At 47.3% G+C, this 14573-nt stretch overlaps 1 pseudogene; it reads right to left on the bottom strand.

Moving 5' to 3' along the window:
• The window catches only part of LOC133386085 (uncharacterized), a 28258-nt pseudogene that overhangs the window by 5014 nt on the left and 8671 nt on the right, over positions 1-14573 (bottom strand).

Genomic DNA, 14573 nt, shown 5'->3' with positions numbered 1-14573 from the left:
GCGGTTGACATGATTGCTCCTGAGCGCCCTCTCCTGTGTAGAGCTTGTATGGCTCCATGGTATACCCCAGAGCTGAGAGCGATGAAACAATATAGGAGACAGCTTGAGTGCAGATGGAGACGAACTCCTGGTGGATGCAATTATACACTGGTAAGCGCCTATGGTAAGCTGTATTTAGGGGCAGTGAGGGCAGCAAAAAAACCCAATATTTTGCTGCCACTATCAAATCATCAATCTGCCGCCCAGGAGAGCTCTTCAGAATTGTCCGGGGGCTATTACACTCTGGCCCCAGGGACATGGTGGAACCATCTGAGGCCCGCTGCAATGAATTTGCTAGGCACTTCCACGATAAAATCCATCCGCCAGGACTTAGACTCCAGTGTTATAGCAGGTGAATCAAGCGAGGTATCCAGAGCACAGCCTTGTCCCGATTTCTTGGATGAGTTTCAGTTGGTACAGCTTGGGGACGTTGACAAGGTGCTTGGACAGGTTCGTGTAATCACTTCTGTGCTGGATCCTTGCCCTTCTTGGCTAATAACAGCTAGCAGGGATGGAACAGCCGGCTGGGCCAGGGAAGTGATTAATGCTTCTCTGCGAGAGGGGGTGGTCCCTGGCTGCCTGAAAGAGGCGGTAGTGAGACCACTCCTGAAGAGACCCTCCCTGGACCCAGAAAATCTTAATAACTATAGGCCAGTGGTAAATGTTCCATTCCTGGGCAAGGTCCTTGAACGAGTGGTTGCGAGCCAGCTCCAGAGACTCTTGGATGAGACTGATTATCTGGATCAATTTCAGTCAGGTTTCAGGCCTGATTTTGGCAGGGAAACAGCCTTGGTCGCCCTGTATGATGACCTTTGTTGGGAGAGAGACAGGGGGAGTGTGACTCTGTTGATTCTCCTTGATCTCTCAGTGGCTTTCGATACCATCAACCATGGTATCCTTCTGGGAAGTCTGGCTGAGTTGGGAGTGGGAGGGACTACATGGTGGTGGTTCCACTCCTACTTGGCGGGTCGGCTCCAGAAGGTGGTGCTTTCACTTGAGTATTCCCAGCACTCTCAGAAAGAACTGATGGAGCTGGGCTTCGTCCTCTCATCTGGTCCACATGTTGACGTAACACATGGCTGTCTGGTGTTTGATCCCTATAGGCCAATGGTCCCATAGCTTGGGTCACAGTGACAAGAATCCACGTTGCACCAGCACTGTACTTCCTGACATACATCAGGTCATCTGGGGTGAACACCCGTGCTGGTTTTTGAACTGCAACGGACTCCTTTGGTCGGTCCTTGGTCAAGTCAGGATGCATCTGATCAAGCAGAGTCATTAGTTGTCTGTTCATTAATAGTTCAGCTGGGTTCCTTCCAGTTGTGGCACAAGGTGTGATGTGTTGTGTCAGAAGAAAACTTGCAAGATGTCGATCCCAGTCACCTTCAACAATCCATTTCAATGCATCCTTTGTTGTCCTGACCATCCTCTTGGCCTGGTCATTGGTTGCTGGATGAAAAGTGGCTGAAGTGACATGCCGAATCAGTCCATTATCCAGGAATGTGCAGAATTCCACAGAAGTGAACTGAGCCCCATTGTCTGAGACAATGGTGTTTGGCAAGCCATGTGTTGTGAAAAGCCTGCGTAAGGTCTTGATAACAATACGGGATGCCACTGACTAGAACCACTGACCAGAACCACTTCTAACCATTTGGAGTATGAATCAACAACAATTAAGAAGGGCCTGCAAAGTCAATATGAAGCCGTAACCATGGTGTTTTTGTTGACTCCCATTGGTGCACTACGGCATGTGGTGGAGCTGGTCTTGAAAGCTGACACTTCTCACATCTCTTGATGCATTCTTCAATCTCACTGTCCATCTTGGGCCACCAGATGTAGCTGCACCCCAGGGCTTTCATTCGCACTAAACCAGGGTGTCTGACATGTAGGGCCTCCAGCACCCGATGTCTCAACACAATAGGAATGACAACTCTGTTTCCCCACAGGAGGCATCCCTTGTGCACTGGTAGCTCATGTTGTTTGGATACAAATGGTCTGAATTTCTCCTCAAGGTTCCCTAATGGCCATCCACTCCATACCCAGTTGAGAACACGGGCAAGAACTGGCTCCTTGGATGATGCAGTTGCAATATCCCCAGCATGGAGAGGTGGTTCCAGTAATGACTCTAATAACAGCACATCCAGCGGAGGGGTTGTGCCAACCCCAGCAGAAAGAAGAGGCATGCGGCTCAAAGCATCAGCATCCTGCCAGGTCGATGTTGCAAGGTGTAATCATACGCATTGAGGAAAATCGCCCACCGTAACATGTGTGGAGATAATATTTGAGGCATCTGCTAGTTAGGGGCAAACAATCCCAATAATGGCTTGTGGTCAGTAGCAACAGTGAATGGTCATCCATAGACAGAGTCATGGAATTTTTTTACACAAGCCACAATAGCCAGGGCCTCCTTAGCAATTTGGGCATTATTCAATTCTGTTGAAGACATTGTTCTGGAGTTGAAAGCAATAGGCACCTCACAAGAGTCCTCAAGTTGGTGGCTCAGGACAGCTCTAATACCATATGGAGATGCATCACACATGAGAATCAAGGACTTCCATTCATCATAGTGCACCAAGACACTGTTAGACAATAACAGATGCTTTACATCACGGAAAGCTTTATCATGCTGGACCGTCCACTGCCATGCAGCATGCTTGTCAAGACGATGCAATGGTTCTGCTACTGTAGCCTTACGTTTCAAGAATGTGGGATAGAAATTCAAGAGTCCCAAGAAAGCTTGGAGTTCCTGTTTATTATGGGGCACTGGAGCTTCATGAATTGCTTTAAATTTTGCTGGGGTAGGCCAAATGCCAGTGGCATCAATATTGTAACCAAGGAATTTAATTTGGGAAACACCAAATACACATTTCTCATGCTTTACCCAGAGACCAGCAACAGCAAAACAGTGGAGTACATCCCGCACTCGTGTTGCAAGTTCAGCAATGGATTTGCCAGCAACCAAGACATCATCAAAATATGGCATGGCACCTGGTATTCCTTTAAGAATATCCTCCATTATGCTCTGAAAAATTCCAGGGGCCAGAGAAACACCAAACTGGAAGTGTTTTACCCTGAATGCTCCACGATGAGTGGTGATAGTCTGAGCATCGGCAGTAGCATCATCCACAGACAGTTGCTGATAGGCCTGGGCCAGGTCAAACTTTGCAAAAACATTTCCCTGTGAAAGTGATGCCAAAAGATGACTCACCACTGGGATTGAATATGGATGCTAATGCAGGGCTTTATTGATAGTACACTTGTAGTCACCACAAATGCGGATGTCGCCATTGGCCTTCACTGGAGTGACAATGGGTGTCTCCCATGTAGGGTGGGTCACTGTCTCCAAGATGCCTTGCTCTATGAGGCAATCAAGTTCAGCATCAATCTTTGCTCAAAGAGCAAATGGAACACGAAGGGGTTTCATACAGATAGGGGCCGCAGTAGGATCCAAGAACAACAAAATAGGTGGCCCCTTATATTCCCCAAGACCTTTATCAAAAACAGCTTTGAAATCATTTAGAATTTTATCCCATAATGATTCACCAAACTGGTGGACCCCTGTGAGAGCAATGCCCAATGGCTCAAACCATTCTAAGCCAAGGAGACTGGTGTGATGCCCTTGAGCAACCAATAACTGTAAAGTCCCATGGAAAGTTTGGTAATGCACCTCAACTTCATAGATGCCTTATATTGGAACTAGATTTTCCTGGTAATCAGTACGTTTGGAGTGAAAAGGGACAATTTGTGGTCCCCCACAAGGAAATATTTTCAGGTAAGTTTCCAATGAGATGATAATGTATCCTGAGCCAGAATCAACTTCCATGGTGCACGGAGTGCCCTGGATGGTGACTATCACCTTCCTCTTCTTCACATTGGCAGAGTACTGCAACCCTGGCTGGATGTGGTTAATCACCTCCTCTGCATTGTCATATGTAGAAGACTTCTTGTCAGGCCCAGGATGAGACTCAGGAACCAGACCAGAGGTTGTAAGTAATTTGTGTTTTATTAGAGTAATGTCCAAGCAAAAACTGCGTCTTCTCATGAAGCAATACAGGGATACAGGTCCTGCGGCATTGGGAGAAAGTTGACAGAGCAAGGGGCTGCTTCCCGCCTGTTCTTTAAGAAGGGGCCAAACGGGCGCGCAACCTTTCGCTCCTCCTTAACTGCCCCTCAGGTACTGCCCGCCTTCCCCCCTTCTCTCCTGTCTTTTCAGCTGTCTACGTGTGCGTGGTGAGGGGGGAAGCATGGCCCCCTCCTCTTCTGAAGTTTCCGATTCCAGTATGGGGGATAGAGGAGGAGCTGATGGTAAACTGTCTCACCGCTTTTCTGCTGTGGGCAGCCCTCCCTCTTCTTCCTCTTGCTCTGAGCTTCGAAGAAGGGGGGGCGTGAGAATGTCTAGGGAGGATTCTGAAACTTCAAAGCTCTCAGGCTCCCCGTTGCTAGGCAACCCTATCACTGGCATTTCCTCTGTTTCGTCTTCACTCCAAAGGGGGGAAGTTCCTCCCCCTCCCCTCTGCCATCCATAGGAATCCTCTTCTGCCAACTCCCCGGGACCCCAGCTCTGCCTCCGGACACCATCCCCCCTCCCAAGCTGTGCCTCCCTCCCCCTGTTTGGCTTGGGGCGGTGGGGAAAACATTGATGGAAAAGTTTTACCAAATCTGGAGCATGCACATCAGCTGCATCTTCCCATGATCTGTCAGCCACTCCATAGCCTTTCCAGTGAATTAAGTACTGCAGCTTGTGGAGTCTGATCCTGGAATCTAAGATTTCCCCAACTTCAAACTCAAGCTGCTCATTTATCAGGAGTGGAGCTCCGGGAGGCTCCTCTGGCCGCAACTCACTGGGAGGGGCGGCTTTCGTTAAGAGGGATCGATGAAACACAGGATGTATTTTAAACGTGTCGGGAAGCTTCAGTCGGTACGCCACGGGATTAATTTGAGTTTCTATTTCGAAAGGACCCACCCTCTTGTCTTGTAATTTTCTACATTTGCCCGGCATCTGGAGGAAGCGGGTGGACAGCCATACCTGGTCTCCCGGTTGAAGGGAGGGCCCTCCTTCCTGTGCAGGTCAGCAACTCGCTTGTACTCCGTTTTGGCTTCGTTTAACTGCTGTTTCAGTGTCTGTTGCGCCGCTTGCAACTCTTTAAGGAAGTCCTCAGCTGCCGGTACCAGCATTCCTTCTGAGCTGCTTGGGAAGACTTTAGGATGGAATCCATAGTTAGCGAAGAACGGGGTTTGTTGAGTGCTGGAGTGCAGAGAATTGTTGTAGGCAAACTCTGCAAAATGCAAATATGATACCCAGTCAGTCTGTTGATAGGACACATAACTACGTAAATATCTTTCCAAAACGGCGTTCAAGCGTTCCGTCTGCCCATCTGTCTGGGGGTGATGGGCGGAGGAGAGTTTTAGTTCCGTCTGCAACTGTTTCCACATTGCTCTCCAAAATTTGGCTGTGAACTGAGTTCCTCAGTCTGAGACTACGTTGTTTGGCAATCCATGCAGCCAGTAGACTTCTTTGATGAATAACTTGGCCGTTTCTTTAGCCTCTAAGGCCCCTGCACAAGGAAGAAAATGCGCCATTTTGGTAAGTAGATCTTCGGGCTTCGGGCGGTATATAAATTAAATAAATAAATAAATACCACTACTAAGATGGCTGTCATTCCTTGGGACTTGGGTAGATCAGTTATAAAATCCATGGAGAGGTCCTTCCAGGGTTCGTGTGGGACAGGTAACGGTTGTAACAGTCCTGCTGGTTTTCCTGTTTGTGTTTTTGTCCGCAGACAGACAGAGCAGGACTTCACATAGCTCTCAATATTCCGACGCATTTTAGGCCACCAGAAGTCCTTGGCCACGTTCTGAATGGTCTTGTAAATCCCAAAGTGTCCCGCTGTGATGGAATCATGGCACTGGCGTAGGATTCTGAGTCTTAATTCCCCTTCTGGCACATATTTGGCTGTTTTGAACCATAACAGTCCATTTCTCCAGTGAAAGGTTACTTCTGAGTCTTGGCCTTGTCCCGTCTCCTGCCGATATTTTAGCATGTCTGCATCTTCTTGTTGTGCCTTTTTGAGTTCCTCTTCCCATGAAGGCTGGCATGATCCCAACATCAATTTCTCTGGCGGGATCACGTACTGAGGCTGGTCCTCGGATTCACTTTCTTTGTATTGTGGCTGTCTGGATAAGGCATCTGCTCTCTGGTTTTTGGCTTGGGCATGGTAAGTAATCTTGAAGTTAAACCTAGTGAAGAACTGGGACCATCTTATCTGTCTCTGGTTCAGCTTTCTGGCTGTTTGGAGGCTTTCAAGATTCTTGTGGTCAGAGTGCACTTCAATCTGATGAGAGGCCCCCTCTAGGTATTGTCTCCAGTTTTCAAAAGAATCCTTGATGGCCAGCAGTTCCTTCTCCCATACCGTGTAGTTCTTCTCTGCAGGTTTTAACTTCCGAGAGAAGTACGTGCAGGGGTGCAGCTCCTTCCCTTCTTGGTCTAATTGCAGAAGGACCCCCCCGATGGCAAAATCCGAAGCGTCTGCTTCCACGACGAAAGGGCGGTTCGGATCAGCAAAGTGCAGAATGGGCTCGGTAGCAAACCTTCTCTTCAGCTCCTCAAAGGCCTCGGTGGCATTCTCTGTCCATTGAAACTTCTTCTTCCCCCTTAAACAGTCAGTCAGAGGAGCTGTTAATTTGGAAAACCCTGGAATGAACTTTCTGTAATAATTGGCAAACCCTAAAAACCGTTGTACATCCTTTTTGGTGACAGGTTGGCCCCAGTCCAATATACAGCTTACTTTCCCTGGGTCCATCTCCACGCCTTCCGCTGAGATTCGATATCCAAGGAAGTCTAGAGACTTGAGGTCAAATCCACATTTCTCTAACTTAGCATACAGGTGATTTTCTCTCAGTCTCTTCAACACCATTTTCACATGCTGGTCATGGTCTTCCTGGTTCTTTGAGAACACCAGGATATCATCTAAGTAACAGATTACATACGTGTCCAACAAGTCTCTAAACACATCATTCATGAACTTTTGAAACACTCCTGGCCTCCCACAAAGCCCGAACGGCATGACCAGGTCTTCATACTGTCCGTAAGCGGTCAAGAATCCTGTTTTCCATTCATCTCCCTCCTTCATTCTGATCAGATTGTACGCTCCTCTCAAATCCAGCTTTGTGAAGATTTTTGCGGAGCGCAGTCGATCCAGCAACTCTGAGATCAGGGGCAGCGGGTAGCTGTTAGGGATGGTGATCTGGTTCAATGCGCGATAGTCGTTACAAGGTCTGAGTTCCCCCCCTTCTTTTTCACAAACAATAGTGGCGCTCCAGCAGGGGACTGTGAGGGGCGTATGAATCCTCGCCTCAGGTTTTTATCCAGAAATTCCTTCAGGGCCTCCCTCTCAATCTCTGTGAGAGAGTAGATTCTCCCTGATGGGATGCTGGCTCCTGGCACGAGATCAATCGCACAGTCGTAAGGGCGGTGGGGGGGTAGAGTCTGCCTCTTTTTCATCAAACACATCTTTGAATTCTTCATACTTCGGCGGCAGGGTCACTTGCTCGATCTCTTGCACTGCCCCCGCTAAGGTGTTCTTGATTCCTTCGGGTTGACAGTTCTCCTGGCAATACTGTGAGGTGAACCACACCACCGCCTCCTTCCAACTTATTTTGGGTTCATGCTTTGCTAGCCAGGGCATTCCCAGAATCACCTCAAAGTTCGAGAGATCTGACACGTATAGCGAAATGAACTCTTCATGCCCAGGGATTTGAAGTTTCACTTCCTCCGTGGCTTGTGTCACCCCTCCTGACTTCAGGGGTCTCCCATCGATGGTCTCTACAGCTAGGGGAGCATCCAGTTTCCACCGGGAAATTCCATGATGCTTGACTAGCTTTGCATCAATAAAATTTGTGGAGGCTCCACTGTCAATTAAGGCGGTGGAATTAAACACCACTCCTCTGGAAGTTGTAATCCGAATAGGCAAGACCAACACCCCTTTTGAGGGAGGTTGGATCGTTGGGGGGCCTTTATACAACGCTGCCCCCAGTCCACCGGCCTGCACATGGACTGGGTGTTCTAGTTTCCCGACGGCTCGGCTTTCCCCCCTTTGAGTCCACAGTCTCTGGCCGCATGGCCCGGCTTTGAACAATAAAAGCATAAACGTTCCCGGCGTCGTCTTTCCTTTTCTTCTTCCGACAGTCTTGGTCTAGCCCCTCCCTGTCCCTCAGTTGCATTACCTGTCATCCATGCAGTGGGAAGGGTCTTGCTGCGGGATGCCGAGGCTGAGTATCTCGGGACCTCCTGCTTCCTTTCCAGGCGCCTTCCTTCCATTCGGTGATCTATCTGTAGACATAGCCGGATGAGCCCTGGTAGGTCAGCGGGGGGGGGAGGTCCTGGCCAGTTCATCCAGGATTTCAGCATTTAATCCACTCCGGTACATAAACATCAGGGTGGCGTCATTGTAGCCCGTTTCCTGGGACAGAATTTTAAAAGCATTAGTGTACTCGGAAACTGTCCCTTTAGCTTGCTTCAGAGTGCCTAGCTGCCGCGCTACTGTTTCAGCTCTTTGCGGGTCTTGAAACATCTCGGTCATCTCTTGTATAAATCCTCTGTACCTTCTTAAGACAGTATCCTTTCTCACGAGATACGGAGTCACCCATTTTGCAGCTTCTCCCTCCAGGAGGCTAATCACGAAAGCTACTTTAGCCCTATCGTCTGGGAATTCCGTGTGCCTGACATCCAGATATAACTCACATTGAGCCACGAAGGTTGCCAACTGATCACTTTGTCCCGTGTATTTTGGGGGCAGTCCAATGGGAACCTTTACTGCGGCAGCTGGAGGGGCTGTTCGCATCTGGTCTATCGTGACCTTCAAGGTTTGATTATCCGTCTTCAGCGCCTTGACTGCTGCTAGCAGGGCTTGAACATCCGTCTGCAAATCAGCTACCTTAGTCCTCAAGAGCTTCACTTCTTCCGTCTCAGAAGTGGGGTTCATCCCCCCCGCTGCTCCCTTTGACATCTTGTCCCCGTCAAGTGAAGAGAGCGTTGAGGGTGATTTAGGTGGCTCTGTCAAGCTGTCAGGCCCAGGATGAGACTCAGGAACCAGACCAGAGGTTGTAAGTAATTTGTGTTTTATTAGAGTGATGTCCAAGCAAAAACTGCATCTTCTCATGAAGCAATACAGGGATACAGGTCCTGCAGCATTGGGAGAAAGTTGACAGAGCAAGGGGCTGCTTCCCGCCTGTTCTTTAAGAAGGGGCCAAACGGGCGCGCAACCTTTTGCTCCTCCTTAACTGTCCCTCAGGTACTGCCCGCCTTCCCCCCTTCTCTCCTGTCTTTTCAGCTGTCTACGTGTGCGTGGTGAGGGGGGAAGCATGGCCCCCTCCTCTTCTGAAGTTTCCGATTTCAGTATGGGGGATAGAGGAGGAGCTGATGGTAAACTGTCTCGCCGCTTTTCTGCTGTTGGCAGCCCTCCCTCTTCTTCCTCTTGCTCTGAGCTTCGAAGAAGGGGGGGCGTGAGAATGTCTAGGGAGGATTCTGAAACTTCAAAGCTCTCAGGCTCCCCGTTGCTAGGCGACCCTATCACTGGCATTTCCTCTGTTTCGTCTTCACTCCAAAGGAGGGAAGTTCCTCCCCCTCCCCTCTGCCATCCATAGGAATCCTCTTCTGCCAACTCCCCGGGACCCCAGCTCTGCCTCCGGACACTTCTCTACAGTGTGTGTGGAACTACTTTGTGTCCTTGATGGTGTTTTCCCTACCTCTACACTCCTAAGGGCGGCTGCTTCCACACTGGCTTGGCATACTCGCTCAATGTGCCCAACCTTTTGACAATACCAACAGTGTACACCTCTGAAATGACAGGCATGACGTTCATGGGATCCACCACAGCTTACATTTCATTGGAGAATCTTGTCTGGATCTCAGAGGTCCTGCAGCACCTACTGTGGTTGATGAACATTTGCACCGCAGCCTGTGGATCTCTGGAAGTTGTTGATTGGAATCTTTAGACAGCTGGGTTTCTGAGCAGGGTGAATTCCTTGTCAAATGCACTTCTTGGGTGCTGGCTGCTGCCTCTAGTACAGTCTTAAACATGAGCTGTCCTTTTGCAAACAGACGCTTTTGCAGGCCCTCGTCATGCAACCCACAGACCAGGCGATTACGCAGCATCTCCTCAAGGTTGGGGAAGTTGCAGTGTTTTGCCACATCCAAGTTAAGCAACATACAGTGACACACTCTCTGTTGGGCCCTGATTACGTTTGTAGAAAGAATTATGTTGTGCTATTTCAGACAGTTTTGGAGAGAAATGTCCTTGTAAAGCATTCAGGATATTCTCATAAGATGTATTAGCAAATTTTGCTGGTGCTAGAAGGGCCTGGCTAGGTCCAAGGTGTCTGCCCCACAGACACTGAGTAACACAGCATGCTTCTTCTCTGACTCTGTAATGCCATTTGCTGCCAAGTAAAACTCCAGCCTTGCTGCATAACTTTCCCACTTGCTGGGATATTCAGGGTTAAATTCTTCAAGATGCCCTTGGGTGGCCATATTCCACAAAAATACACACTGACCTGGAGTGCTTTGCAGTGATTTCCACAAGGCCCAAGCTGATGTCCTAATCCAGTCTAAAGAGAAATGTTCTCTCCTTTAATGGATGAAGAAAAAACACTCTGTGTGCCTCACAAAATCCCATCCTCGTCACCAGGGAAAAGTATTATGAAGAAAAAGGCCACACAGAGGATCTACAACAAGAAGAACTTTACTAACTAATGATATGAAGAGAACAAGGCCACAACCTGGTGCTGCTTGTAAGACAGGACTCGAAATTGAAACTGCCACAGCCTGGGGTGACTCAGCAGTTCTTGTATGGCAAGCCTGAAGGTCCAATACACTACAACCCTTTATTGAAGAAAATACACCAACTCCCAATTGACATTTCATTTATACAAAAGACTCAAGAGACCAAGTTCAACTTTCCTCTAGACATAAAATACATATGAGCAATGCATAGTTTGATGATAAAAACACAGTAAATACTTTTTAAAAGGAGCTGAGTCTTAATCTTAGAATCTTATCACACCACCTAAAATCTTGCCCTGGGTCAGAATAGGCAAAGTACATGATAATCACTTTTTTCTTCCTTTTGCATCCGCTCTGGATGCACAGTCTTACACATTATACTTTCTTATGACTAAACAAAAGTCATGAAACAAATGAGATGCTGCTGTGGCATTTTTAATAGAGCTTTAATTGTTTTCTACCGGTTAATGATGTGGTTTTATTGTATATTTTAGTGTATTATGTCTTTCACTGCTCTGGAATCTATTGGATGAAGGTTGATAAAATAATTTAAAGAGAAACACGAACACGTGTTTTTCTGTAGTACAGTTCAATGAAGCCAACTGTCAAAATATAAATAATTTTATTAGGGGGAAAAGGAGAAAAGGGGAAGGCCAGGCATACACACACACACAGAGTCAATAAAGGCATTGTAGCATAACTAGTTACATGTTGCCTGTTTGAACAGGTTTCAGAGTGTATCCTTGCAGAAGAGAGGTCTCTAAGAGAGAGTAGCTTTGGACTCCTGAACAGATGTTTCCAGGAAACCAACTAAGGATAAAGGCAATGTGATACCAGTAGAAGTCAGCTTCCTTCCTAAAATGGATTGTTGTTTCGCCCAGTCATGAAATCAACTCCATCCCTGATTAAGTGTTTTCTGTGGTCAACCAGAAAATTATTTAGGGGTTAGTTCTACCTCCCTAATGTCCCTGAACTTACAGTTCAAAAGTGCTTGCTGGTTTTGGCCAGCTCAGACTTGCAGAGCCATTATACGGGTATGCTTAACTAGAAGATGCACATTCAGAAAGAATACAATGGATAGCTGTCTATTCAAGGTTAATTGCAAGGGGTGGGAGAGAAATCCCAGATGCTCTAACACTACATCAAAATATTGGCATTCGTCACAGTACACCATGATAAAGTATGGTCATATTTATTTATTAAGAGATTTAAATCACCTGTTTCCCTTCTAATACAATGCTGCCCAAAATGAGTAACAAAGGAAAGCATTTTAAAAAACAAAACAAAAATTAAAATACAGAAAGCAGCAATAAAATGTTAAAGTGAATAAACTTTAAAAGTGCCAGGAAATCTACGCAGCAGCAAAAAAAAGGCTTTCTGAAAAATAGAAGTGTTCCAGCAGCAATAGAACATTGGCCAAATCGGAGACAACCCCAACCTCCTGGGGCAAGGAGTTTCACATTATTAACATCTATGTACATGGCGCATTACAAAAAAACAGGTCCTCATCCCAAGGGGTTTCCAGACAGGGAAACAACAGAGGAAGAAGGAAATGAAACCATGAAAAATATGTAATTATTTTAATTACACGTACTTTGGCTTAGTTACAATAAGGCAGTGGTTCCCAACCTAGGGGCCATGACCTCCCTGGGGGCCATGAAGTAATCCAGAGGGGGCCATGAACAGTAAAGAAATTAATTATTATTTTTTTAAAAAGTCTTCACTCCCTGAACACTGTCCGCTCCCCACTGCCACTGCAGATGACACTTCCCCCTTACTCCAAACGAGAGGGGAGGACTTTTGCTGAAGCACCGGAATGTCTTTTAGACAGGCCGAGGGCAAGAATCTGCCTTTAAAACATGCCAAAGGAGGCTGATGGTGGAGCTTCCAGGAGGAAGAGGGGATTGCTGTTGCTGACTCCCTTCTTGCACTGCCGCTGCTGCTGACACGCTTACTCAGAACGAGAGGAGAGGGCTTTTCGTGAAGCAAAAAGAAGCAAGGCTACAAGGAAAGGCTGATTTCCCCCTTCCTTCCTGGCAGCCTGCCTGGCTGCCTCTCTTGGCTCCTGCTTCGCTGCCACCTCCTTTTAAAAATTATTCTTATTTGCGAGGCCACCCAGATCTCACCTTCAGCCCTGTAGGCAAATGTATAGCCGCTTTTAGGCATGGAGGCCTGCACTTTCTCCTCCAGAACCTTGCCATCCTTAGCACTTAGCATCTTTCTGGCAGCTTGAAAGATAGGTCAAAGACGGTCAATGTAAATAGTTAGCTCATAGCCCATCTGGTACTTTATCTAAGGGGCTAACGAGATTACATTCCAAGGAGCAGTCTGATGCTCTGTCAGAAAACTAGCTCTAGGATGCCAGGATGCTCTGCTTGTCAGCAGTACCAATTAGTGCAATGACTTACTAAGCTGAGAAAGTTATGGCATAATGCTCTATTGCAATTAATTACTTATATAATATCACCACTGTGCCTGTAAAGAAGTATACTATATAAATAATTCTTGTTGCCCAGTCTGGGGTTCAGACTGGTCAACGGTTTGTGCAGGACCTTGCAGTCTGATCCGCCCATTGGGTACACCTGTGCACTGTAGGTTACTCAATAAACTTCTCCTTGTAAGCAAACCTGGATCTGACTTATCATTTCCTTGGCATCCCTAAAACATGGAAGACCACTGCCAGGGCACCCAAGCCCAGATGGAGCTAAGTGTAGTGAGGAAACTCAAGACTTGCTTGCCCTCCTAAGTGTGTGTGCCACCATCCTCCTTTTTTTCCACCTACACTCTGCCTCTCCCAGTCTCTCCAAGATGCTGCAGCAGTTGAGGTCTTTCCCCCTCCCACATGCCCAAATGCCTGCATGCCTGCAGATGCTTGCAGGAGAGGCAGGTGTGATTGTGTGTGTGCATGCACTGATCTGTCTTCTGCTCCGGTCTCATTCCCCGAATGCACTCTAACCAAGTCATCAATTCTGATGATCATCCCAAGGCCTAAAAGCACTAACCCCCCTCAATTTATCTACCCTTTTGTCTTCACATTCTAGCATCCCCACCACTACTACATTGCGGCTGCTTCATTATTATTATTATTATTTAAAAAGTTGGCAGGTTAGCTGAGGCTGGGGTCCATATACTTCAGCTGAAATATATTTATTTAATTATTATTACATTTATACCCCCCTTTCCTCCAAGTTGCTCAAGGTGGTCACATGGTTCCTCAACTTTCCATTTTATCCTTACACCAATCCTGTGAGAAAAGTCAGGCTGGGAGACTGTGTCTGGTCCAAGGTTACCCACAGAGCTTGGAAGTAACTTGTTAGAAATAACAAGTTACTTGTAATTCACTACTTTTTTGAGTAATGAGTGGGTAACTTTGTTACATTTTGCTTGTAACAGAACAAGTGGTAATTTTATTACTTTTCAGCTGTAACTATAATGTTTCCTCGTTACATTTGGATGTTACGGGGGGAACAGGGGAAGTATGCTGCTGTGATTGGTGGATGAAAGACATGTGCCTTATACTGGGCTTCTGCGCAGAGCTGCTCTTCCCTTGTGCTCTGTGTTAGAGGCACGAGGGAGGAAGTGGAGAGAAAGAGAAAAAATGCTTCAAGAATGCACAGTGGTGGAGAAGAAAGGACCGGAGGGAGAAAGCCTGAGGACAAGGATGGAGGAGGCAGCAGCAGAATGGAGGTGAGGAGCTCTGTGTGTGTGAGAGTTACGGTAACATCGTTACTCCCACTCTCTTGCCTGCACTCGC

The sequence above is a fragment of the Rhineura floridana genome, chromosome 5 (genome assembly GCF_030035675.1).
Source record: "Rhineura floridana isolate rRhiFlo1 chromosome 5, rRhiFlo1.hap2, whole genome shotgun sequence".
Classification (NCBI taxonomy): Eukaryota; Metazoa; Chordata; class Lepidosauria; order Squamata; family Rhineuridae; genus Rhineura; species Rhineura floridana.
This window is presented reverse-complemented; position numbering and strand designations above follow the sequence as displayed.